This window comes from Bemisia tabaci, chromosome 7 (genome assembly GCF_918797505.1).
Source record: "Bemisia tabaci chromosome 7, PGI_BMITA_v3".
Taxonomy (NCBI): Eukaryota; Metazoa; Arthropoda; class Insecta; order Hemiptera; family Aleyrodidae; genus Bemisia; species Bemisia tabaci.
In genome coordinates this window covers 464,434-490,927 of record NC_092799.1, presented here as the reverse complement: position 1 = coordinate 490,927, position 26,494 = coordinate 464,434, and positions in this window count along the sequence as shown.

The following is a 26,494-nucleotide window of genomic DNA, read 5'->3' as shown; positions in this document are numbered from 1 at the left end:
TTTACCTCACTCGATTAAAGTGCTCAGATCGTTCGTGCGGGGAATCTGAAATATACTATCCCTGCTTCAGGATGTCGATATGTCCAATGAGGCCTCGGACAATTAATCGGAGATTGACAAAAGGATAAATGTAACCGAATTACCCCGAAAATTGATCTCTCTCACAGGTTCCAATGATTTTTTATCTAGATCGATGTGCAACATCGCTAAAATTGCCAATGTTTGACCGCATTTTAATGTGGATCTATAACTACCTTAAAATTGACCAAAATCAAAGCATTCTTTCGGTATATTTAAATCCACCCGGTAAATTGCAATCCCTCGTGAGGATACATTTTTTAATTAATTCGGTTGAATTTCATCTGAAGTTGGTTAAAATGTTACTGCTCCTAATCTGTTGACTGGAGGCCTCCTCAAATCTTGGATGTTAAGCTAAACGAGCTTTTCAATTGACAGGAGCTGTCCACTGAGTGGCTTCGATTACATGAATATTGTGTGCGTGATGTGGACCGAAGGTATCAGAAACGCACAAAGTCGCGTTTTGAGATTAAATGAGTTGAGAGCAGTTTTGAAATACAAATATTAAACTAGGCGTGGATTGTTTCCCGTCAAAACTTCAAAATTAAGATTTTTTAACGTAAGAAAAGTGGTTGAACTTACTCTGCCGGGGCGAAAGTTGCAAGTTGATTATTGAAATCGATAGACAAAGGAAACAAAGAGGGAGTGGAGCAATCTTATTTGATGAAATGGGTAGTTGTTATAGACTAAAAGGGGAAACTGATGGATTATGGATAGAGTCTCTCGTGGGTTGCCGTAAGTTGGATAGTCTGTTACTTATCACCTTTGTCCATTGCGACCACCCGCTTCCGTCAACAAGATCGCTCCATTTTCTTGTCATTTTATTGCTTTGCCCAGCAATTTTTAAAATCATTCCACTAGAAACGACTTTGTTTGAAAATACCTTAAAAATATGATTGAGTTCTCATCTTCTCACTTCTCATCTCAAAATCTACGTTAGTAATTCGAAATATAAAAATCAGAAGGAACGAAATATTAAATGAAATAATTACAATTTGAATCTACCGCGAGCGGAACCTAGTGGGACAGGCAGAGATCCCAATCAATGTAAGAGAAACGCGTCGCTTTACAAAACACATTCTCCGGTGAGCCAAGGAAAACTCCTTCAAATCGGCGTATATGCAACGCGAGTCCCAATGTGCTCGAATAGTGGTATCGCAGCTCCTGCCACCATCTGTGAAATGAGCGTTGAATTTTAGCCGATTCTACTTGTAATGTAATCGCTTAAGAATTTTGCGCACAACCTAACCGAACCGTAGGCGTGTTCGTTACCTCTTCCACTGCATCACCCCTCCCTGCCCATTCTGCACTTACTCATTCGCTACCCCTTTCTTACTCCACCATCAATTTCCCTTTCTCTCAATCGTACCCTACTCATTCACGTCCTATCCTTCATTTCACTTGTTTAGTGATTGTACAGTGATTCGTGAGCATTTTTTATAAACTTGTTTTCTTTCTTATGGTAAAGTATGAATACCATTGACTCGACCAATCTTGAACATGGTATTCTTCGTGAAGCACTCTTTACAAAAATTCTTTCTTTTTTAGTATCATTATTACTGATTTCCTCAATAATTCTGAGCAAATATTTTCAATCGATTGACATTTAATCTCCTTCCATAGCTTGGACAATCCTTTTGGTCATCGATAGGGTATGTTCCCTGCCTAGATGAGCCCACTCTTTTTAGATTAACCCGCGAGGGGTCCGCGGAGCGCTCTCGAGGGGTTGGTTCGCGTGGCGGCCAGGGAGGGTATCCCCTTGTACCGTAAATTGGTTGCACTTATCTTAAAAATGAGGCTTGCGTAAGAATACCACATAGTTTTGTTCTCGGTCCAGTGGGCTGATTTTTGAAATTTTATAGACAAAGCTATACACAAAGAAGACATAAGGAGTAAGGAGCAATTCTATTGGTTGAAATGAGTAGTTCCTACCGACTGAGGGAGTATATGGTGGAGCAAACTATGAGTTCTTTCGTGGGCTGCCACTAGTTAGTCTATTACCTACCTTATTTGTCCATTGCAACCATCTGCTTCCACCAATAGCATCCCCCCATATCCCTTTTGTCTTCTTTGTCTACTGCTTTGTCTATCAATTTCAACAATCAGCCCGCAGTTTCAATGGGTCTTGGTGCGTTTCGGTTAGACCAGGGCAGTATGACTTTCACAAAAGATGGGATAGTATGCTACCGAAAAAGTCAAAACTAAGCTCCTAGTACTGCCGATTTTTCGCGGGAGAAGGACATTTTCCACGAGAGGGATTTTACTTAAGTAATATGTTCGAAATTTCACAAAAGGTCCCACAATGCTTTCATACTTTTTTCTATACGACTTACATTTAGTGCAATTCTGTCAAAGTGGATCTTCAGCTTTTGTGTAGCTACGATGGATATATTTCAAATTTTAACCTTCGAGCGGATTATTTTAGTAAAAATCGGACATTTAATCTCCTCACCAACCTCTGAGGAATGTTTGAGCCGAAAATTAGCTTTCAAAATCTTAAAATAAAGTCAAAGACTGTTTTCGATGAATCCCGATATCCTTTAAACAGTACTTTTGACTTCATTTTAGGATTTCGGCAGGTAATTTTCCGCAAATACATTCCTCGATGATCAATCTAGAGACTGGAATCCCAATTTTTCAATTGATCCCTAGAATTCGGAACTTAAAGATCTCGATACACGATCAAATTTCAGAACCAATTATCATGAAATTGTCGAAACTCATCAGTTATTAAATATTTACTTTACTCAATTTTATAATGAAAACAGGGCAGAAATGTTTCGTGCGGCAGGAAATGATGAATGGTGGCCCTGAGTTCTGATCAAAATTTGACGGCCCGTCCAATTTTGATCAAAGAAGACTGTTGCATGGTAACTACGAGTCATCATCTTGTCTAATTTCATCAAAATTGGTTTGGAATTTGATCGTTTGTCGAGACCTGAACAATCGCACCCAAAATTCATGACGCAGCTGGGGATTGACCTTAAATTCGGTGCAGTTGATTTTGAGCTCCTTTCATAAGTTTGGAGTGTAGCGCGCGAACTTGGGGCGTGGAAAAACAGATCCTGAAGCACTTAGGGCCCCGCCGTGTCTAATGGTCCATGGCTCGGCACCTGGTTTCGCGGCCGACGCGGGCGTCGCCGTTGATAACGATGCTCCCGCAGCCCCCCCCCCGCAGCCCCCCCCCCTCAGCCCCCCCCCCTCAGCCCCCCCCCCCCCCGCGGCGCGTTTCCACTATTCATGAACCCGCTAAATACACCGCGCCACCGCGCCACCACTCCACCCAGCCGCCTCAAATATTTACGATCCATGCAGCTGCAATATTCACCGCTCGGCTACAGGAAACCGGTTGGGGGTTGGAGGGGATGCGGAGGGGGGGAGGGAGGAAGCCCCAGGGATCGCGAGGAGGAGCGATGCGATGAACCGGACGAATTTAAAGAGCTGTTTGCGGTAAAACTGTTAAATTTAGACGCTCAACGTGAAACCCGATAGAATAATGGGCGGCCCCGCAAATTGAATGCTTCTCATAATTAAGACGCGTTTTATCTTCACAGACGGTCGGGCTCTTTGAATCGGAAATCTTTGCGGCTCCGCGCCGCGGGCTCCGAGCAGGGGGGCTGGAGGGTCGTGGGGGGAGCTGGGGGTTGAAGGGGGGCGCCGCGAAAAGGCCTGACTCAAGCAGATGTTGGGCCCGGCCGAGGGAGGCACCCGTGAAATCTGAGCGGGGATCTCGCTTAATTAACATCTACCTCCTCCACGAGATTTCAGCCGTCTTAGAGAAAAACGCCCTAACTTAGCTAGGACTTTGTCGCATCTCCTCTCATAAAAACGGATTTTCTCGAAAACTAAGGAGCCACCCCCCCCCCTGGATTTTTCGAAGGATCGTATTCGAACGTATTAGGCTCAACACGACTGAGAATTTCAAGAACAAGTAAATGTAACTTTTCTCAAAATTGAGTATTTCATCGGATAAAATTTGGCAAGTTTCAGATGTTCATGCGACGTTTTTCCTTAACGAGGTCGATCCCTCCTCCAGAGCGGAATTCCACGAGTGGCCTCATCGGAGATGTCTGACGTCATCCGGGTGCGGTCGGACTCCTCAACCTGTAATTGAGTAGATTTTTTGCTCGAAAGGCGTAAACCTGCTAAGGCTACTCCACGCTTCCAAAATTGTCCCGGAAAGTTTCTTTTTGAACGGATGAACCACCAAGAAAATCTTCCAAAAGTGCTTTACCACGTTAAAAATACGCAGTTGAACAAAAGAAGTCCACTTACATGGGGAGCTATTTGAGTTTAGTAAAAATGTTGTTTGAATTTTTGGAAAAAACATATAATACTGAGAAGATAGCTGCGGGCCGATTGTTGAAATTGAAAGATAAGGCGATAGACAAAGAAGACATAGGGAGTATGGAGCTATCCTATTGGTTGAAACGGGTGGTTCCTTTAGACGAAGGGAGAAAATAATGGACTAATTATCGGGTCCCTCGTAGGTTGCTGTTATACTTAGTCTATTACCTACCTCTTTTGTCCAATGCAACCGTCCGCTATCACCAATAGGATCCCTCTATATTTCTTTTGTCTTCCTTAGCTATAGCTTTGTCTATCAATTTCAATAATCGGCCCGCAGGCGACGTGACGGCTTACTTACAATTTGTAAGTCCGATTCTGGTGAAATCCACCCGTGCGTACAGAATAGCGCCTAAATACACTTATTTGTGTTCTTAGGAAGTCCATGTTGCCTATAAAAAAATTGAAGGCACATTGGTTATCTAAACGCTTCTATCGAGGGGCGAAAAGATACGCGCGCTACTTCAGGGCGCTAGCGAAGTCGTAAGCGCTGCCTGTATGTACGTGATGCGCGAAAATCAGTCAATGGTTCCCCAACGTCCAAATTTTCCCCTTTCAAAGCTCGTGCAGGAACTGAACTTGTATGCAGAACTCCCTCTAAATCCACTCATTGTAAAAATTAATGCTTTAAAACTTTCTAAATAACTATACAATACTCTGCTGGCTCTGAGTTCCGAAGTTGCTGGGATCTACAACACCGTGTATCGAAGGTATTAGTGCCCGGAAAAGGTATAACGCGGTGCAAGCATTTGAACGTTGCCAGATTTTCTCCGATGAAAAACGGGATGTCTTGAAAACTGGCGCAATGTTCCGCTCTGAATCTTTCGAAAAAAGTATTCGTATATTAAACCGGTGCATCTGAAAATCACCGGGAAAAATATTAATGAGATCCCTTGAAAAAACATATTTTCACGGAGGAGATTTGGCAACTTTCGACTGCTCATACGACATTTTCCCTCAACCGGTGCACGGTGGATCGAGTCAATAGGAGAGGTCAAACGACATTTGGAAACTCTAAACGCTTGTAACTCCGTTTATACAAAACTTTGAAGTTTTGAAAGTGATTCCATCGGTTTCCTCATGAAATTTTCATCTCGAAGCACCCCTTAAAATTTAAAATGTGACGAAATAAACGTCAAAATTTGGAGTTTTAGTGGAAAACTTCATGTGCGACCTCTCCAAGTGACTGGATCCACTGTGCGGCGGAACAGGCTCCAACGAGGAGCTCTTTTGGTAATTCATAATGCCGAGAAGTTGAGTCCGCGGCGGCTTAACGAAGTTTTTGCAACTACTCATTCACCTCCCATTTTTGCAGTTTGAGTAAGCAGCGAGGGAGGGGAGGGGGAGACGGGAAGGGGCAGCGAGCCCTTCAAAACCGGGAAAAGTTTGAGGGACAGATTAAATGTCCAGGGTCGGTCGAGCAAGCACCCGCAATATTTAAATCCGATTTAGCCTCAAGTTTCCGACAAAAATTGAGTGGTCTGGCGAGAAAGGCGAGAGCATGCGAGATTAGCACAGACCTTTCCTTGTCGGATGGCGCGAAAACTTTCAACATTCCTCCGTGTACATTGCACATTGTACAGGGTGTTTCGGGATTGTCAACAAATTTTAGGGACGATGGGTCTGCTATAAACTTTAAAAAAAACTTGGAAAATTTTTTTGCATGAAACTGGCTGAAAAAGCATGATTAGCAATGAACCAGGACCAGTAGACAAGGTACGAATTTAAACATTCTGATACAGATACATGTCTCACTCGATTTTTTCGACTGTGCAAGGTCCACAAAAATATATGACTCTCCGGGTGTAATTTTTGGATTCTAATCGATGACTTCTTAAGTGTGGAACCACGTATTTTCATAACGGTGTTTCAAAATGCCCGCTCCTATTAAATTTCTTCGAGGTGAAATAAGCCAACTTTGTTACAGAAAATCCTGCTAACGAAAGGAAAAAAATCAGGGTGGTTTTCGAGAAATTATACGTTGCCCCGTTTTCCAAGGAAACAATGAAGTGTGAAAGGAAGTCTGCACCGTTGCAAACAGAGATACGCGGTTTCACAAATTAACGATTGAAATGCAGCTTTCCATCCCTCGTTGGCATCACAACGAGATATATAATTCACGTCTAATACTTCGTGACTCCTACGATTGGAGAATAAATTCTCAATCGTAATCTCAAAATCCGATTTTTCGACTCAACTAACCGGAAATCGCTATACTGGCGATTTTTTCTCCATAAACTTTTTACTGCTGAGTCCATCATAAATGATGAGCCTTCACCCGACAATGAGTGTAACGTGAGTAGACTCTGATCCTGGTACGGTTGGAGACCCTGTATAAATCAATATAAAAAGCACACAATTCATGAGCCAATGCGGCAACTTGGCTCTCCATCTAACGCTATTCCGAGACCTATAAACACCGGAGCGAGTCGTAGTTTGAATTTGGCTGTTGCTGTTGGGGTGTTCCATTCATTTTTCAGCGGACTCACTGGCCGCCTTCCCGTGTCACGGAAGAGGAGCCTAAGTGGATGTCTGCGATGAGCCACGGTTAGCACGCGCTCTTATGTGTCTTTAAGCTCATGCTAACCTTCACGTGCGGCGTTTCCTCAAACACGCCGAGCGTCGGCCTCGGCATGGACGTTGATTAGCTGGCACGGCGCTAACGCTTTAATTCAATTATGCAATGGGCCCGAGCACACTTGTCATATCGGCGCGTCCTCGTCAATCATCGAGATCGGGCGCCGAATTTGCTCGGTAATTTCACATAGAGGTACACTGAAAGAAAAATCTCGGTGTATTTACTAAGAAAAGGGTAAGATTACCAAGACTTCAGGGTTCTATTTGGATTGCATTTTGCAAAAAGGAACCACTAGCATTGCAATGTTGCTAAGATTGTGCAACTTCTTTTGTCTTGGAGGAAAACCCCGATCATCCCGTAATAGTTTCTATTTTACTCGCTAAAATCTGTAAATTTAAGACAAAAATTACCATCTAAATCTCATAGTTTTTCACAATTTCCGCAATTTTATTGCAAAGGATGAAGTTGCACAATCTTAGCATCATTGCAATGCTAGTGGTTCCTTTTTGCAAAATGCAGTCCATTTGATCCCAGTTTTTTCTTGGTAAACTTACCATTTATGGAATTGGTAATTTTACCGAGAAATCTCGGTAAAATTATTGAACTTTCTTAGTAATTCTACTGAACCTTGGTAAAAACGCCAATATTTTTTTATCGACTGTGGTAGAATTATCGAGATAAAATGGCAAAGTTACCAGGAATTGACTACCAATAAAAGTGGTATTCTTACCTGAAAAAAACAGTAATAATACCGGTGTTTAGGTAAGCTTACCAGTCATATGTCTTGGTAAAATTACCAATAATTGGTAAAAAAAGTGAGATGGTAACGGTACCAACGGACTTTGGTAAAAACGCCGAGAATTTTTTTCAGTGTACAACATCCATCGATCAGTCCAAACCGCACCACTGGCCAATCAGAAGCGCAGAGCGGAACTTAAGTGCAGTCAAGACTCGTCCAAAGTATATTTAAGTAAGGTGGAAGGACCAACACGATTCAGCGCCAGGGTACCTAGAAATTCTGCCCAACACTCAACAAAATTCAGAAAATTAGGAATAATCACAACAGCGCAGGGGTCTTGAAGAAAAAAATGTGTCTCATTCGCAAAATGAGCGCATCGCTGATAGTGATTTCCATGCATTTAATTTGCGCTAGAGTACCCATGTGGGGAGAGTACGGGCATGCCTTAAGCTTTTAAGGCCCAAAAGGGCAGCCAACACTCTAACAAAACACTAGGAAAATTCTGCTGCCATTCTTCAGATCCCAACATCAAAGCAAAATGGCTAAGAGTGCCTCTAAATGAGCGTCTTGTCGCAAAAATGATTTCGAATATGGGGCTTAGAAACAACGGGTTGTAACAAATGTAAAAGTAATCATTCTGGACAAGTTAACTTCGTTCATAAGTTGCCAGCCCTTATGGGCCTTAAGAGCTCCTTGACCTAACCTCCACAATTACCGACATGTGTGTATAGTGGTCTCGTGTCGCGTCGTAGGACGGCATCGTAGTGGTTCTGCGTATCCTTAGGTACTCGGCAGAATACGTGGTCGAACATGCTGGATAAATAAAGAGGACAAAAAGGACAGAGGGCCAATGGTGCAATCCTATTGATAAAAAGAGGTTGGTTGCTATGGATAATTAAAGTAATTCATTACTAGACTAACTAACGACAACCCACGGCACTCCCTTTAGTTAGTTTATCAATTTCCCCCCTCGTCTATAATAACTACCCGTTTTAACCGATGAGATCACTCCATTTGGACGTATTTCTATCAAACAGAACTATGTGCAGGGGAGAAATATGGGGTTTGCTCTAAAAATCTTGATAATAAACAATGCAAAAGTGGGCGTGATTCCTTTTGAAGAATTGGAAAGGCGGGATTTTAAATTGAGCAAAGAGAACTATGTGCCAACTGAATGCGGAATTGATGAGCCGCGGGCATGGGACGAGAGCGTTGTGGACAGGACTCATGAGTTGCAGACCACCACGAGGAGCCCCGACGATGGCATCCACCTCCGTTGACGTCACTGGCGCTTTATTATTATCATTCATAATAAAGCGCGAGAGAACTTCGTCAGAGAACTGACGAGGACATCCCATATTTCTCATACCTCCACATAAATCTGTTTGATAGAAATACGTCCATTTATTCTCTTTGTCCTCTTTGACCATACCTTGGTCTATCACTTTCAAAAATCAGCTTCCTGAGTCGATGTTACACAGGTTAAATGAAACAAAACAGCGTGTCAAAAGAACACACGAATGTGATTTCGGTGACAATCCATTTGCATCTTAGAACGCCGTTGTGTTTACAGGATATTCATTTTGACCAATGTCCGTGTTTTAAGCTCGACTCTCCTTCTTTTGCGTTTTTTGTGCGTTCGTTTTCTCCTCGTTGCATTTTCTCGGCCGTGATTACCAGTTCCGTTTCGAGAACCTCCACAACTAGCGTCACGTGATGGAAACGTTAGGTGGCGCGCTTACTGTTGAAATTGATAGACAAAAAGACAGACAAGGGGGAATGGGGGACAAAGAGAAAATAGAGCGATCTTGTTGCTTGAAACGGACGGTTGTTATGGACCAGGGAGGAAATTGGACAGCCTGTAGGATTTATCAAGGGATGCTATTACTTACTTAGTATCTTACTCACCTCCGTTGTCTATTGCAACCACCCGCTTCCATCGATAAGATCGATTCATTTTCTCTTTGTCGTCTTTATCTATCGCTTTGTCTATGAATTTCAACAATCAACCTGCTGATCTGTGAGCGTCACGGACATAGAAGCAAAGTCTTGCATCTTTGCATCGACCCCTGCCCCTGAGAAGCATACGCGTACCTTGTCGCTGCGCGATGATAGCGTTCCGGAAGCCAAAGCGCCTTCAATTTTTTGATAGGCAAGACACACATCCTACGTACACGAATAGTTGCATCAAGGTGCTGTTATGTGTATTGGGTTGGATTTACCTGGAATCTACCTAACAACATCAGACGTTGCCTTCATTTCACTCATGTTTTATTTTTTCAACAAGAAATAAGAAATCAACATTTTGACATATTTTCTGGGCACCAAAGCTTGAGCATGATCTTGCCCTCGTTTTTCTTGTTCCACTTTTCAACACCTCTGAGTGCATGATTTAAAATGTGTGTACATTCTAAGATACCGCTTCTCCAACTTCTTTGTTCACGGACAACCAACAGAAATTAAAATCCTTTTTTCTGGAAACTTGAAATTGCATTTGATAAAAAAAAAAAAAAAAAAAAAAAAAGCTAAACCTTAGCTTGCGCTCTACAGACATTCGATTTTGAAATCAGTCGAATATCAGTTGAAATCAGTTAAATCAGTCAGCGACAGAATCAATACAATTAGAAAATGAATTATTTTTTTAGCCTAAATGCATAACACTTTGCCAAGTTTTTTTCGATTTACTTTATGTAAATATTATAATAATTTCACAACAATATGAAACGTTGCCTGATTTTCTTTCATGTTCCATTTTTTTTTTTAAAAAAAAAGGATACGCAACATTTTTACTTGAAATTTTGGAAGTATACGCATTTTTAATATGACAGGAGAAATGTACAGGAAGTTTTAAAGCGTTAAGGTGTTTGGTTCTCTGTTGAAAAGAATTAAACTTGAGAATTAATTAGGCGACCTTGAGTGCAAATAGACTGATTTAATAAAAAAAAAATTGGGTTGGTTAAGAATTGGATATGCAAAAACAAGCAGTGAACTCCAACACAATGTGTTGATAAGGCGCGTCATTAACTCGCACATATCAACCCCTTTAGTTTTCATTTACAGAGATTTCAAAATAGGCAAACAGCATAAAAAGAGAATTCACGATCCAACACTGCGAGGTCAAAGACGCACCTTGACGAGACCGTGTATTGTGAAAGTAGAAAGCTATTCGATCGAATTTAAGTTTTTTGATCTGCCTCAAGCAAAATCTTATCAGATTCTTGAAGAAAAGTGCTACGGAATAATTTAAGCGAAGAAAGGAAAAATTCTGTCGAACTCCTAGAAGATAAAGTCGATTTAAAGGTATTTTGGGGCTAAAATACCCAAATCACCGGTAGTAAAAATCCCGTTATATTATTGAAAAGAAATTGACTCGATATAAATGCAATTGCATTAAATACGTCTTGATTTTGTTATTTTAAACGTCTTTCCATGCAAAGAAGTTCAATCATGTCGTTGCTTTATTCATTCATGAATTGAAAGTAAGCAATCTACATCCCGAAAATCTACTGATTTGCCGTAAAAAATTGCAGAAACTTGATATACCAGGTCGATGCACCCACTCGTTGAATTTACCAACCAATTTTGTGAGTGCAAATGTGTAAGAATCAATATGCTATAGTCATTTTGGGTGCATTTATTTTTCATGAAACAATAATAATTTCAATCCCGAAAAACCATCAATTTTCCGTATAAAATCGAAAAAATCAAAATATGTCAACTCCCCGACGTGAAAATTAGATTCTACGTATGTAAAATGTAAATACTTATGTATCGATATGCTGAACAGAACTATGTGTGGTCAGTCAGAAGCCCGCGGCAACATTAATTCAACAGAAAAACTGTAAAAATTAGATAGGATTTTAGCCGCTTTGCCCGCCTCTCCTCGCTACTTACAACAAACCGTTCTTATACTCATCTCAAAATTTTTCTCAGAGCTTTGGGTTATTATCAGCTTCCATTTAAACTCCGGTTCGATGGCCGAATCGGCTGCCAAAAAAGCAAGCCACTGTTGAGGGGTTCTATGAGAAATTCGTGATATTATCGGCTCTCAGGAAATCACCCCATGGCTAAAATTGGTGGTATAAATGTTTAAGTGCTTAAAATAATCGTATTCAAGAAACTAAGGAATTAAACTATGGAGTCAATTTCTTTTTAATAATATAACGAATTTACTACCGGTGATTTAGCTATTATAGCCCCAGAATACTTTTAAAGCGCCTTTGCGTTCCAGAATCTCGACGGAATTTTTTTTTTTTTTTTTTTTTTTTTTTGCTTAAACGATTCAAGAAACATTGTAGTTAAAAATATAAAGATTTTTCGATTTGGACGTATGAAAAATGTTTAACTCGTTCAGGCACACCGTGTATTGTATGGAGTACTGCTGTTATTCGACCGTTGTCTTCAGGTCAAAATTCTTACAAAGAAGCCCCTTGCAAGAGGCAAATTTTTTGTAATTTCTCCCAGTTTTTTCAGCGTTAGGTATATAAATGAATTGTTTGTCAAATTTTGAGGTCAATTATATTTAATTGTAATTTATACTTTCTTTTTTTCCCCTTCATTTTATTTTTCGTATCGAGGAGTCGAGGTTTTGTTGATTTCTTCGGATTTCGATTACTGTAACTTCTCTTCTATTCGGCCGATTTTTATGAATGAGGTCTCTTTTTATTTGTGTTTTAACGGAGAGTAAGGAAAAAATTGCTAAATACATGCGAAACAATTTTTTTTGAAAATTGGATGAATCCTAGCGTGACGGTGAAATGGTTAATGAAGCGTGAGTAATTGGGGTACGGGTATCGGCCGCGTTGGGACGTAAGGCCCATTGTTCTTCGTGACGCCGACGCAGTGATCAGGAGCGTGGGGACGAGAGGGCTTAGTGGACTCCTGTATGAGCCACGTTTAGCAAATGGTCTAATGAGTCTCGAGGCTCATCACAGATTGCACTTACCACTATCCTGGTGGCCCCGGCTATCAGAGCAAGGAGTACCAACTTTTGAAAAGGATAACAGTGTTGTGGAGATATGTCAAAGCAACGTTGTGAACAAAACGGAGTGAGTGAAATTCTCATTCAAGGAGTGCCGAACTGGTCAGCCATCCTCGAATCAGTTCGCTTGCTTCCGCTTATATATGCATATTTTAAATCAGCGCGCCCCATTCTAAGGTTTTTTTAAAAAAAAACCAAGAAACGTAGACTCTTGGTATTCATTACACATAAACTAGCGAGCCCCAGAATGAGAAACAAATTTTAATCATTATTATTGACGGATTAGTAAACTTTTTACACGCTTTGGAAAATCTCAGAAGTTCGCGGTAGTCACTTTTCGGTAAGGAACTAGGGGACTCGGTTATTGTATCGAGGGGGGGGTCGAAACGATCGCAAAGGCGGTATACTACGTATACGCGCCAATAATGAGATCCGTCCAACTATCAAGTTTTCACGTCAAATGTTGGAGAAATTGCCCATCCTAAACCCTACCGTATACGTCATTCCACTGCGGTGACGCATACTATGATTTCTACTTTGGTTACATGCGTGTTGTAAATCACTAATGAATTAATTCAAACTCGAAAAAATCACGGTAGACCGCGTTGGATGACGCCATACACTGTGCTTTTAGATGGGCATTGCCGACGTTGATATTGGACGTAGAAACTAGGCTTTTGAAAAGATCCCAGTTATATCCGCTAATTCATAAGCTTCAAACCAACACAGTAAGAATTTGTGATTAGCGCAACTAGCCCACTGCATTTGTCTTTTGCGAAATGCTTCGAAATAGACCACTAGGCAAAACGCGACTCAAAGCATCATTATTTAAATTTCGCATCAATATTGTAAGCATAATACGACTTGTACGGAAATTACCAGAAGAAACTCCTAATAAAGGTAACAACGTTTTTCGATGCATGAAGTCAAACTTCCCGTTCCAAAAAACCATAATCCACTACAATTAAATAGCAAACTAAAGGGTGCTGTGAATGTCTTTGCAGTATGAAACTATGAAAACCTCAAAATCGGCGCTTTGGCTCAGCTATTGCACGTTTTTGGAACACAAGATGGAGAAGGAACATTGCATGGTTGATAGCCTTGCCAAAACTGTTATAAAGCACGATTTGACTCAAGTAGATTTTAGTTTTTTGTGGGCTGGAAATTCAAATTATTTGTAACCAACGCTAAGAAAAACCTTATGATGTTTACTGGAGGTTGATTTTAGTAATTTTCGTTGCAAAAATCGTATTCTACTAAAAATGGAAATAGCTGTTAAAATTTTAAAGGAGGAACATACATCAGAATGCTTGAATTTGTACCTTGTCTAGTGCACAGAGACATTCGGTGAGCAATTTCAAAATAAAATGTCAGCTAGTTTTCTGGAAGAAATTTTATGAAAAACGAGTAGTGGATACCAACTTCGATGTCGGATGAATGCATTTTCTCAGTCTTTTCATTGTTTTCTGCTCTAAATGACTCACCTCAAACTGTATCAAATTCAACACAAAGTTTGTGTCGGTTAGTGTTGCTTTTCATATTGTAACCGACAGTAACACAAGAACACGAGTATTTTTATCAGTGTGATCCATTCTCAAGGTGGAGAATTTCAGTTGTTCGAGCTACGATTTGGCATTTGTCTGAATCCCGGCTGAAGATGAGATGACCAACAGTGCTGCTGCTGCAGTGCTCCGCTGCCGTGCTTAGGAAGAACAACGTAGGAAAATTCAAGAGTTGCCAAATTTCCTCACATAAAACAATCCTTTTGCATGGAAGCTTCGCATGTTATTCCTTGAAATTTTCAGTTACTTTATACGTGGTTGCCTTAGAATTTAGAAAATAAAATTCCCTGAAATCTCCCTGATTTCCCTGACACAATTTGGTGAAATTCTCTGAAAATTGAATGACGGGTGGTTAAAACGGCATAATCGAAAATAGTTTTTCAATAAAATTTGTTGTTCGAAACCTCAAACCCATTCTAGAAAGCAGTTGAAGGTGATTTAACAAATTTGCCGCGATATTTTAGTCATTTTCCCTGACATTTCCCGGTTTTTCCTAACTGTGGCAACCCTGTTTATATTAAACTGCACTCAAAATCGTCTGAAAAATATATAGTATACAGATATCCACATTTTTTCCGGTGAGTACATTTTTTATTAAAGGAAATATGGCAACGTCTGAGGGTTCATACGGCGTTCCTCCTTAGGACGGCGGTGCACTCCGGTGGTCTCTAAATTAAATTAGGACTCGGAGCCCCCTCGCCCTCTTCTCGGATGCTTCGGTAGGACGCCCGCGTCGCCCGCGCCTGCCTCAGCTCGCGGAGGAGAATTAATCTATTTTAATTTACAAGGCGTGTTAAATTACAATTATGCTCATTCCATGGTCCGGCCTTGGTCCCGGGGAAAGTGCAATGCAAGTATGCTCAGCCTCAACCAAGAGCCCATGGACCACGCTGCCTCCTTAAGGAAGAACGCCGTATCAACATTCAAGAGTTGCCAAATTTTCTTCAATAAAACGTTTATTTTTTAGGAAAGCCATGAATATTTTTCCATTACATTTTCAGAACCTTTAGGTAAAATTGCGAACTAAATTATCTGAAAAATTTGGAGAAAAATATTCACAAATTTACCAGGAAATTCTCGTTTTATCAAAGGAAATTTGGCAAAGCCTGAAGGTTCGTGCGGCGTTTTTCCTTAGCACGGCAACACAGCGCGGCGACAGGAAACTGGCGCAAGGACCCCTCTCGATTTTAGCATGAGCCCCAGAAAGCAAAGATTTACATGGTTAACAGGGCTTACATGGAAATTGAGATACACCCTTGCGTCAGTTTAGGGCGACGGTGCCAGTGCTCATGTCAACGGAAAGAGCATTAATTCACTAGACAAGGCACGAAAGGCACTCTGAAAAAATGCTTCCTCTTCAAAATTCCATGTGGAACACGATCGACTGGGTCAGTTGCGCTGGTCACAGAATCGTGTTTTAATGCTTGATTCTTGTAGATAAGCAAAACATTTTAAGATCCATCCAAACAACAACTTTCTACGTTCAATATTAACCGAGGAATCGCGCTTTGAAACATTCGGTTTATGACGTCATCCACCACGGTAGTGACACCCTTGATTTCTTTCACCTCGTTTTGATCAGTCAGGGTAACATACATTTGCACTGGTTATACACAACGTTAAACTCGGGTGAAAGCAAGGTGGAAAAAACCAAGGGTGTCACTACCCAGGAGGATGACGTCGAAAACTCGACTATTCAAGCGCACATAGCTGTTGTGACAGTTTATTATTATATTTAGCTTACCTGCAAGAATCAAGGATCAAAAACACGATTCTGTGACCAGCGTAACTGACCCATTGCTCCGGTTTCTCCTTGTTGCTTTGTCTATCGCTTTGTCTATCAATTTCAATAATCAGCCCGTTGATCTGCGTGCGCCACGGATAGGGAGGTGACATTTTGAAACTTTGCGAACTTATCTTGCCGCTGCTCACTGATAGCGTTCAGGAAGCCAAAGTGCCTTCGATTTTTTGATAGGCAAGACGGACATCCTAGGAACTCGAAAAGTTGCATCAAGGTGCTGTTATATCGGGATCGATTTAACTGGAATCAGTCTAACATCAGACCTGGCCTGGATTTCTCTCATGTTCTATTTAAAAAAAAAAAAAAAAAAAAAAAAAAAAAAAAAAAAAAAAAAAACAGGGCACCAAATCTTAAAAATGGTCTTATTTGTATGACAACACTAGACGTTGTCTGATGGATCGCAAGACAAGGTACAAATTTCAGCATTCTGATGCAATTGTCCTCCCCAAAATTTCTCTTAGAATACAATTTGCGCAAAAAAAAAAAATCCTTAAATTAATTCCCAATCAAGATATTCACGTTTTTATTCTAATACTCGAATGCTAATATACGATATAATTTAAACCGAATACTGTAGTATACTAATTTAGAGTTGTCCCATCATAGCTCAAAAATCAAAGTTTTAACCCAACTTGTTAACATTTGAAAAGCTAAAAAATTTCCTTACAATAAGGACTCATCGCTCCTTACTTGCTCGTGATAAGTTACGTTTTATGCGTGCATGTACCTTTATTCATAACGAGTAATCTTTTGGTGACCGGAAGCAACTCTATCGGTTAAAAGTATTTACAAAGCTGTCCGCATGCACGAATAGGAAATTTTCAAAGTCTTCGTTTCAATAAAAAATTCGATGAAGCTTGAGAGAAAAAAATTGGGAAGAGGGAAACTGTGCGCCCACTAGGCGGTTGGGAATGCTCATAAATTCGAAACGGGGCAGGGGCACGTTATTTAAATTAAACTTGGACCGAGGGAAGTATTGTCTCATCTACCGTACTACGGAAGACACCAGTAAGTGGAATTTGGTGTGGGACTCGAACCCCGTAAGGATGCAGGTTTAGCGGCGTTTTGAGTGAACTGCACATACTCCAGTCATTCGGTGGGGAATGACGAGCATGCTTTATCCTGCCGTGCTAAGGAAGAACGCCGTATGAGCCATCAGGCGTTGCCAAATTTCCCCTAGCAAATCACTAAATTTCAGGACAATTTTTTAATGTATTTCTACCAATTTATCGAATAATTTTGTTTGTAATTTGATCTAAAACGTCTGAAAATTTCAAGGAAAAATATTCATAATTCTCCTCAAAAATAAACATGTTATAAAAGGAAATTTGGCAGCGCCTAAAGGTTCATACGGCGTTTTTCCTTAGTACAGGAGTATTGCTCCGGGAGACTGGCCCTGTCATGAGTGCAGTAAATCATCTCACGGATGCATATCAAATATCCCTCGATTATCCTGCCTAACCGGACAGTATGTTTCCAATAAATCATCCGTGCATTCTTCTCCCGGAATTTTCCCGGAGGAATCCTCCAATGGCTCTGTATACTGCCGTGCTAAGGAAAAACGCCGCATGAGCCTTCAGACGTTGCCAAGTTTCCGCCGATAAAAACCGAGTTTACTGGGAAAGTTGTGAATATTTTTCCTCGAATTTGTTGGTCAATTTTGTTCACGATTTAATATGAAATATCTGAAAATATCGAGGAAAAATATGCATAACTTTCCTCTACAATATATTTTTTATTCGGGGTAATTTGGCAACTCTTGAATGTTGATACGGCGTTTTTCCTTAGCACGGCAGTATAGTAGGGCGTTTGCGAAGGAGAGGACTGAAACTCGTCCTGTCTTTCCGCGTCGGGTGGGCTCGGTATCGCACTCATCTACGACGCCGAACGCTCTCTCAGAGGAAAAACCAAGAGAATGAGCGGAAAAATTTCCATCATAAGAAAGGAATCATCAATCTTTTTCCAGATGAGTCGTCACACTCGCAAGATGAAAGGAGGAATTCTCTCGATCGTCCGGGTTCGTCAGGACTAGAAAAACGAGGAATTATTGTCGTTTAAATGTTGGCTTTATAAGTTTACGATAAAACCGAGATTTTTAATGAATTTAAATGGAGGAAACCCATTTTTGCCAACTTGCAAAATCGTCACTGGATCCAAATTTAAACCGCCAGACTGCACAAGCGTGTTTTATAGGGCATAATTAGACCTATCTTCCATTAATTTTTTTCTTTTCAAAAAGTGTTTTTTAAGGAAGCTACAGCCTCTCTCCTAAAGTTCTAGGAAATAACTCGTTTTTCCTGCATTTTGGCAATAATAATGCATCGAATCTAATAGGAGTTGATATGCACATATACTTTGATACACAAAATTCATTAGTGACCTTGAACAAATCGAAATCTCAGATAAATTAATGCGGTGTTTTGGAGGTCAAGAAAATACCACGACCTTTACATCCCAAAAAACCAGTTATTGGCTTTTTTTTTAGTTTTAACCCCCCCCCCCCCAGCCCCTGTTTGAACTCAGATTTAGATTTTTTTAGTGTTACTACCGAATTTATCGCATTAAATCATGGATGCCTCCCAATTCATGAGATTCGGTTCCTCATTATTACCAAAATACAGGGAATGCTATTTCGCGGAACTTTGGGGGAAGGGGCGGCGGGCGGGGCTGTAGTCCCCTTAAAAAGCACTTGGGGGGGGGGGGACTCAAGGGAAAAAAACGTCTTATTTTGACCCACGGAGGACGCTCTTTCACTCTGTCGGTTTAACCTGGGATCATCCTGTATTTACACTTGCAGGCGAGTACAAGTCGGAGGGGAAGTAAGGTGAGTCCCGACATGAGAAATTAATGAATTTGAAGGCCGTTGGTGGGGCTCAAATTCTAACTGAGGAGAGGGTTGAGGGAAGGGTAAGTTTATTTGAGACTTCGAGGGATTCTGACAAGTAGTAGGCAACTTGCTTCGCTACTAAGTTTCTGACGGGCCAACTTCCAAGGCGTTGAATTTCTCGCTGTTTCACGACTGAGGGATCACTTCCACAATCACGCCAACACCCTTCTAGGAGCATACACGTCATGCCGAGTTGCCAAATTTTTAAAATGTTTTACAATACGAGTGTTGTACGATAATATCCGCTGAGAGATGCTCCCTGGCTGCCACGCGGCACAACCCGTAGAACCTCAAATGAGTCAAATGACCGCTTTGCACACTCAGAGGACAGGACCAGACTATAATGGGTCTCTTGCAAACTTCAGCTTTCAGCAACATTTTTGAAAAAGGAAAATTACTTCTAACAGAAAATGGCTCGAAAATTACGATGAGCGCATCGAAAAGTCTGAAATACACTCCTAACTTTACCATCTGCGTAAGAACTGTGCGTTTTTTTAAGCCTCCCGCTTCAAAAATGAAACCACGGCGCAGGTGCACATTTCGTAAAAGGGGTCGCTCCATCCAACCCTTGCGCTTTAGGATGCTACGCAAAATTCAACATGGTTGACGCCGACCCACCAAAACACGAGTAAAATTTACCTTGGAGGTTGCGTCAACTTGTTGAAAAGGCCAAAAATAAACGAGAATTCTCCTCAATGGAATAAATAATGATAATAAAAAAAATCATGAATTAGACGAGTGTAAAATTGAAGCGAAAGTCTCATCCTAAAAATGTATCAGGGCAGAGATACGAGGTTTCTCATAATTCGATGGAGGATTTAGCAAATTACGTAATCGATTCCTTTCTTGAGCAATCCTTCTCTTTGACTCCGAGGACGACAGGAGATCAAAAGAGAGAAAAATACGAGGGATAAAATAGAGCTTGGCGAGACGGCCTCGCTAGCGTATTAACTCCGGGATATTATCCTCCACCTAGAGCTTAATTATTCTACCTTTGAAACAAGCAGACAAGACTCAAGCCTCCTTTCAAAGAATCGTAAAGCAAGTATAAATTATTAAAGCATATCTATAGCCTCACAATTCCCCATGCTTCCCGTCCGATGATCCAATGCTCCCAATATAGCCGGGGTTTTTTTCGAGTATTTTCAACTGTGCAGGTTATGGCCTACACAGTTAAAAATTGCCGTGTTCATCGTTAAATTCGGTCACTTTGAGTTTTTTTTTCCGGTCGAGTAACTAAATTCTTACCCTTTCTAGCGATCCATTAGGCAACTTCTGATGTTACTACGTTGACTCCAGCTAAATGCATCCCGATATAAGAGCGCCTTGATGCAACTATTCGTGTTCCTAGGATGTGCGTCTTGCCTATCAAAAAATTGAAGGCGCTTTGGTTTTCTGAACGCTATCATCGGCAGCGACAAGATACGCGTGCTATCTCAGGGGCGTTCGCTAAAATGCAAGACGTTGCCTCCCTGCCCGTGCCGCACACAGATCAGCAGGTTGATTATTGAAATCAATAGACAAAGCGATAGGCAAAGACGATGTAGAAAAAATACTTAAATTCGTAAATTGTCTGGTGATCTATTCTGGATTTACAAGTATTAATTCTATTTTTAGTAACTCAGCACTAAAACCGTTGCTCCTCTGATGTAAGGGAATATTCAATTTTGTCATAACCAATGCTAAATCGAAACTTTCTTATCTTGGCTGGAAGTTGTTTGCAGTAATTTTCGTAACGCAAATCTTGTTCTTTCCGAAATTTTGACGAAAAAACATACATCCGAGTGCTTAAGTATCAGTACCTTGTATAATGGTCGATTCTTGCATCCTGTGACAGCCTCATTCAGACAAAATTACATTCGTCACGGTGGAACTTTTGTGACGGTGAATTTTTTATATCTCATTCATGGTATCTAGAATTCTTGACCACGCTCAATCCTCCAATTTTAGGAGCTCGTTTCCTGATAAGAAACCGAAGTTTTCTCCTACTTTCCCGGGATTTTCTTGGGGAACCCATTTTTAATCTTCTGAGTTCCAATTGTCGCAATACCAAATTGTTATTCATGTTTCAGCCGATTCATTGGTCATATTCAAATTTGTAATTTCAAAAGCGTTCTTGATCCTTATATTATCTGTTCAGTGCCTCTAGATAATTATGCTGATTTGAAGATTCAAATAAGTTTTTCAAGAGGTTAATAATGCCTGCTCAGGTGCAATCACATAAACCTCAATAACAATACATAATTTAAAATTCCGCAAATTTTGGGGACCATATGGCTCCAAGCGGTAGGAGAAAAGATTTCCGATTTCTGGAACAGATTCCCTGATTTTCCCAGAAATGTTTTATTCCATGACAAATCCCCGTTTTCCCCGGTTCTAGACACTGATTTTATACCACGTTTTGTCTTGCGACTTGGACATTTTTCCATGCGACAGGAGTTTATTTTTCCTTGTGCGTATATGAATGATGAGAGAATAACAATGCATGTCCTGTGTACATACATGATTGGCTTTGCCTGGGGCCCTTGGGAGGAGAATGGAGGGGGGGGGTTGTTGCAGAGAGGAGTGTAATGAGGCGAGGATGAAGGAGGACAGAATTGTTGGTTGTTGTTCTCGGTGGAGTGCCTTTGTCTGGCGAGTGGTGTCGCGCGCGGCGAGCCCAGTTTCCCAGCCCGGTTGCCCCGGTTGCCCCGGTTGCCCCTGTTGCCCCGGTTGCCCCGGTTGCCCCGGTTGCCCCGGTTGCCCCGGTTGCCCCGGTTGCCCCGGTTGGCCCGGTTGCCCCGGTTGCCCCGGTTGCCCCGGTTGCCCCGGTTGCCCCGGTTGCCCCGGTTGGCCCGGTTGCCCCGGTTGCCCCGGTTGCCCCGGTTGCCCCGGTTGCCCCGGTTGCCCCGGTTGCCCCGGTTGGCCCGGTTGCCCCGGTTGCCCCGGTTGCCCCGGTTGCCCCGGTTGCCCCGGTTGGCCCGGTTGGCCCGGTTGCCCCGGTTGCTCCGCGCCTTGGGCATCTTCAATTATTCATCAAGTCGCTCGCCTTACACTTGAACGCTGCTCGTCTCAGTTCACCCTGGAGCAGAGAGTTGGCTCATCCCCCGATACTCCCGCCTACACTCCCGTGCTAAGGAAAAACGCCGTATGAACAATCGAGAGTTGCCAAATTTCCCCGGATAAAACATGTATTTTTGAGGAAGCCTGCTGCATATTTTTCATTAATATTTTTATATATTTTAGATAAAATTGAGAACAAAATCGTCAGAAAAATTGGGAAGAGAAATATTAACAAACTTTCCCGATAATTCGTGATTTACCGAAGGAAATTTTGTAGCGCCTGAAGGCGCATACGGCGATCTTCCTTAGCACGACAGTACACTGCCGTCTTGAGTAAAAACGGCATTAAAGCATTCGAACGTTATCAAATCCCTTCTTTGAAAATATTCACTTTTCAAGAAAGTTATGAGTGTATTCCCTTGAAAATTTCAGACTCTTTAGATCAAATTACGAACGAGATCCTGTGAAAAATTTGAGGGAGAATGCTCACAAATATTCCTGAAAACTCGTGATTTTTCGAAGGAAATTTGGCAACGCCCGAAGGCTCACACGGCGTTCTCCCTTTCCACGGCAGAACAGCAAAACAGCGTATCCGTTCCCGATTTCCGTGCGCCCACTCCCGTTGCGAACAATGGGCCTGTTGCAAACTTTTGCTAGAGCAAAAATAAGAGTTGTTTCTTGTAGATAATGCCTCAAAAATCACGATGAGCGCATCGGCAAAGTCTGAAATGCACTCATAACTTCACAATCTGCGTAAGAAATTTGCGTTTTTTTAAGCTTCCCGCTTCAAAAACGATACTACGGCACAGGTGAACATTTTGTTAGAGGAGTCGCTCCATCGTCGGCGATATTCATCATGGCCGACGCTTGCGCGCAGTTCCGCGAGTGATTCGAGGAGAGTTCAAGGTCAATCAATTCGGGCGTGGAAAATATGAACGTTAACACACCGATTTTTATCTGGTCTAATCCAGTTCAGGTGTTATCTCGTCCCATCAAACGTGTTTTGGCGGATTGGCGTCGGCCATGATGATTATTGCCGATGATGGAACGACTCCTCTTACAAAATGTTCACCTGTGCCGTAGTATCGTTTTTGAAGCGGGGAGCTCAAAAAACCGCAAATTTCTTACGCAGACTGTGAAGTTATGAGTGCATTTCAGACTTTGCCGATGCGCTCATCGTGATTTTTGAGGCATTATCTTTAAGAAACAACTCTTATTTTTGCTCTAGCAAAAGTTTGCAACGGGCCCATTCGCTTTTGCGCTGTGTTGCGCGCTGGATTCCGCCCACAAATGAATAAGACTCAAAGAGTGAGACTGAAGGTGAAATGAGACAAACTAAGTCAGGCGGAATAGGACTAATGCTAGAAAAAGAAAAAGAAAAACAGATAACTGCACCACAACATACAGGGATAAGTCTGCATCAGCTGTGATTGGGTCATGCATGTGCTTGTAGGGGTTTTTTTTTTCCCGGAAACTCGCATTGTTCGGTGCAGCGAAAAAATCAATTTGGGATCAAATGTATTGACGGTCAGTTGTCCTTTTGTTAAACGCTGTATAATATGCGGTTAAAAATTTCCCTGCTTATGGTTGGGTACTTTGATTTCTTTTCAGTTACTTTTTTCTGGTCAGATCAACGAAAAGAACTTGGTTGACCGCGACAAAATTTTCGGTTGAATTTACCGAAACCGTAGGTTACTCTAAGACCTCTGCGGATGAATGAATCATCCTGCTGAACTTTACTCTTGATTCTCTCATTGTCACTTAGAAGTTGCGATGCTAGTTGGCTAGAGCATTAGACTGTCGTCAATGCGATCCCGGCAGTTGGCGACTCACTTTTAACTCGGCAGAGGATTTGGTCAATGTAATCTGAAGACATGGTCAATCTAACCGGACTTGGTCAAACTAATCCAAAGAAAAACTAACCAAAAAACATTAACCGTGCGTTTAGGTAACTTTGTGTTCTACCTCCCAAATCAACACAAGATCTCGGATACTTTTTCTTAGCAGTGTTCTCTCAAAAACTTAGGGTCTAAATTTCAAACCATAATTTTCATTAACGGTGATGTTAAGTACAGGGCCGGATTCACCTACTTGCCACTCATGGGCCGTCTATATTTTTCCGCCTTCTTCTATATTTCTTTTTGAAACATCAATAGATCGTATTTGATAGTGGTTCTATTTATCGTTGGTTTCAAAACAATAGAACATAACCACAAACAAAAATTTTAGGATTTAATTTGGAAAAGTTGAAAATGAAAAAATTCCTAACAATTTCACTTTTCATTGCCATTTGGTACTCGAAAGAATAAAAATTCGATCATAAAAGACCCGTTACCTTAGATTTCTAAATTGACTTTTGAGGCTGTCGTTACATATTGAACCAATCGATATCAATATAATCTCGCCTGTGTGATCTATCGAATACGATCTATGAAAACCATCGAGTGAACGTGCCGGTGGGGGAGGGGTGTATGAGATGCGTTTACTCGTGTTGGGCATAATTTTTGTGAAAGCCCTGTCAACACCAACAAACACGGATTTTTGCGCGAAAGTTAAGTTCCGTAAACCCATCCCTGTTTGGACAAGGCCTTCAAATTATATAACAAACGAAAGAAAAAATTATGAAAGAACAAGCATAAATATGTTTAATAATTTTAATTTCCGCCACCGTGCCGACCGCACTGTGTTTGGCGCAATGCGTGAAGTATTCGTGCAGTCTTGTAGGCGCTATACGTTTCACGCCGACCGCTGCTGATCGCACTGTTTCGCGCAATGCATGAAGTATTCGTGCAGTCTTGTAGGCGCTATGCGTTTCATGCCGACCGCTGCGCTGAGGGCTTCTCCTTTTCATCTCAGTCCTCGTCATCATTGATCTCTGCGCCACTCCCGCTCCAGGTCAAATTGCGTGTTTGGTTTCTTTCTCAACTCGACTAATTAAAGGTGCTGTCTATTGTATCGCCGAATGGCAACAAAATCAGAAATTACCATACTACTACTCTCAGAAAATGAGAGATTTTGTCGCCTTTTCTCGTTTGTAATTTATTTTCTGAATTCAATTTTTTCTCTCTTTTTTTGATACCTACATTCAAGAAGATTGCAAAATTTGCAGCCCCCTACATTTTGCCGCCATGGGCCGCGGCCCATGTGGCCACCCCCTTAATCCGGCCCTGGTTACTTATTTACAAGCGTTTGGAAATAATCGAGTCTGTGGATGACAAGAGGGCGACAAACTTTGACTGCGATTTTGTCAATTTTTTTTTTTTTTTTTTTTTTTTTGCCGTCCTCTAACTTTGAGATGTTTTCAGGGGATCAATTTTGGGGTTTCCTGGGTCGCAGTCATGCGGAGTGCTCTCTGAACTGCGATCAAAGCATCTCATTTTCCCCGCTTCCAAATAATTTTGCCTGAATTTTCCAAATTTTACGCAAAAAAACTCAAACAAGCCAGAATCCTCGAGGTATGCAATTACATAACGATTAATTGGACGTATTTATGATAAAAGGAACTACGTTACACGCAATCCCTATGCACATAGTTCAATATGTTAACAATTGCGAGCATAAGAAGCACACAATTTAAAGCGACGGGCTGGACAACTGCCTAAAAGATGGGCACAAATGCTGGCTCTCTTCTCCTCAAGATGATTAAATATTCCATTGTTATTTCTTTTCTTGATTTGACGAGTCCTTTATATTTATCGGTGATATTATGAGCTCGGTACCAGATGGTCTGGCAAACAAAACCATGCCCTGGTCGTTCAATGAAAAAGAAACAGAAAAAGAAGAAGAAGAAGGAGTGAATGAAAAACAAGACCACTTAGAAAATACGAGTTTTCGGTAAAATCTATTCGGGCCAAAAGTACCGGTGCTTGTGAGAGCAAGTCTCGAAACGAAAATCCGAGAGATCAGTGAGGGAGCGTAAAGTAATGAAGATATCAGTGCGAAAGCTGCCTTAGCATGGCGTGGCTCAGAGAGCTCTTTCATACTAAAGAAAAACGCCGCAATGTTGCCAACTTTCTTCTCGGAAAATATTTATTTTCCAGAAAAGTAAAGAATATTTTCTCTTGCAATTCCTAAAATTTTTTAAATGGAACTACGGGCCAAATTCTGTAGAAAGTTGGCAGAGATATATTCAACAAATTTTCCGGGAATTTGCGATCCGTCTTAGGAAATCTGGTAACGTCAGGAAGCTCATACGAAGTTTTTCCGTAGACAGCACGGCAGAACTGCTTCCGTTCATCCGGGCAAAAGGCCACTCTTGTTTGGTTGAGCGCGGCGCGAAGGCGCACGCTGCAACGAGCCGATTCGAGAAGTCGGACAAAATCCAGAAACTTTAAAAACTCACATCTACCTCATGTAATACACAACGTAGAGCTTATAAACGTGCTTAAAACTCCCCTCAAGAAGCACCTCAAACAATTTATCCCTCTATGGCATTAATTAATTTTGGATCTAAGATTCTGGGCTACACTAATCCATTTT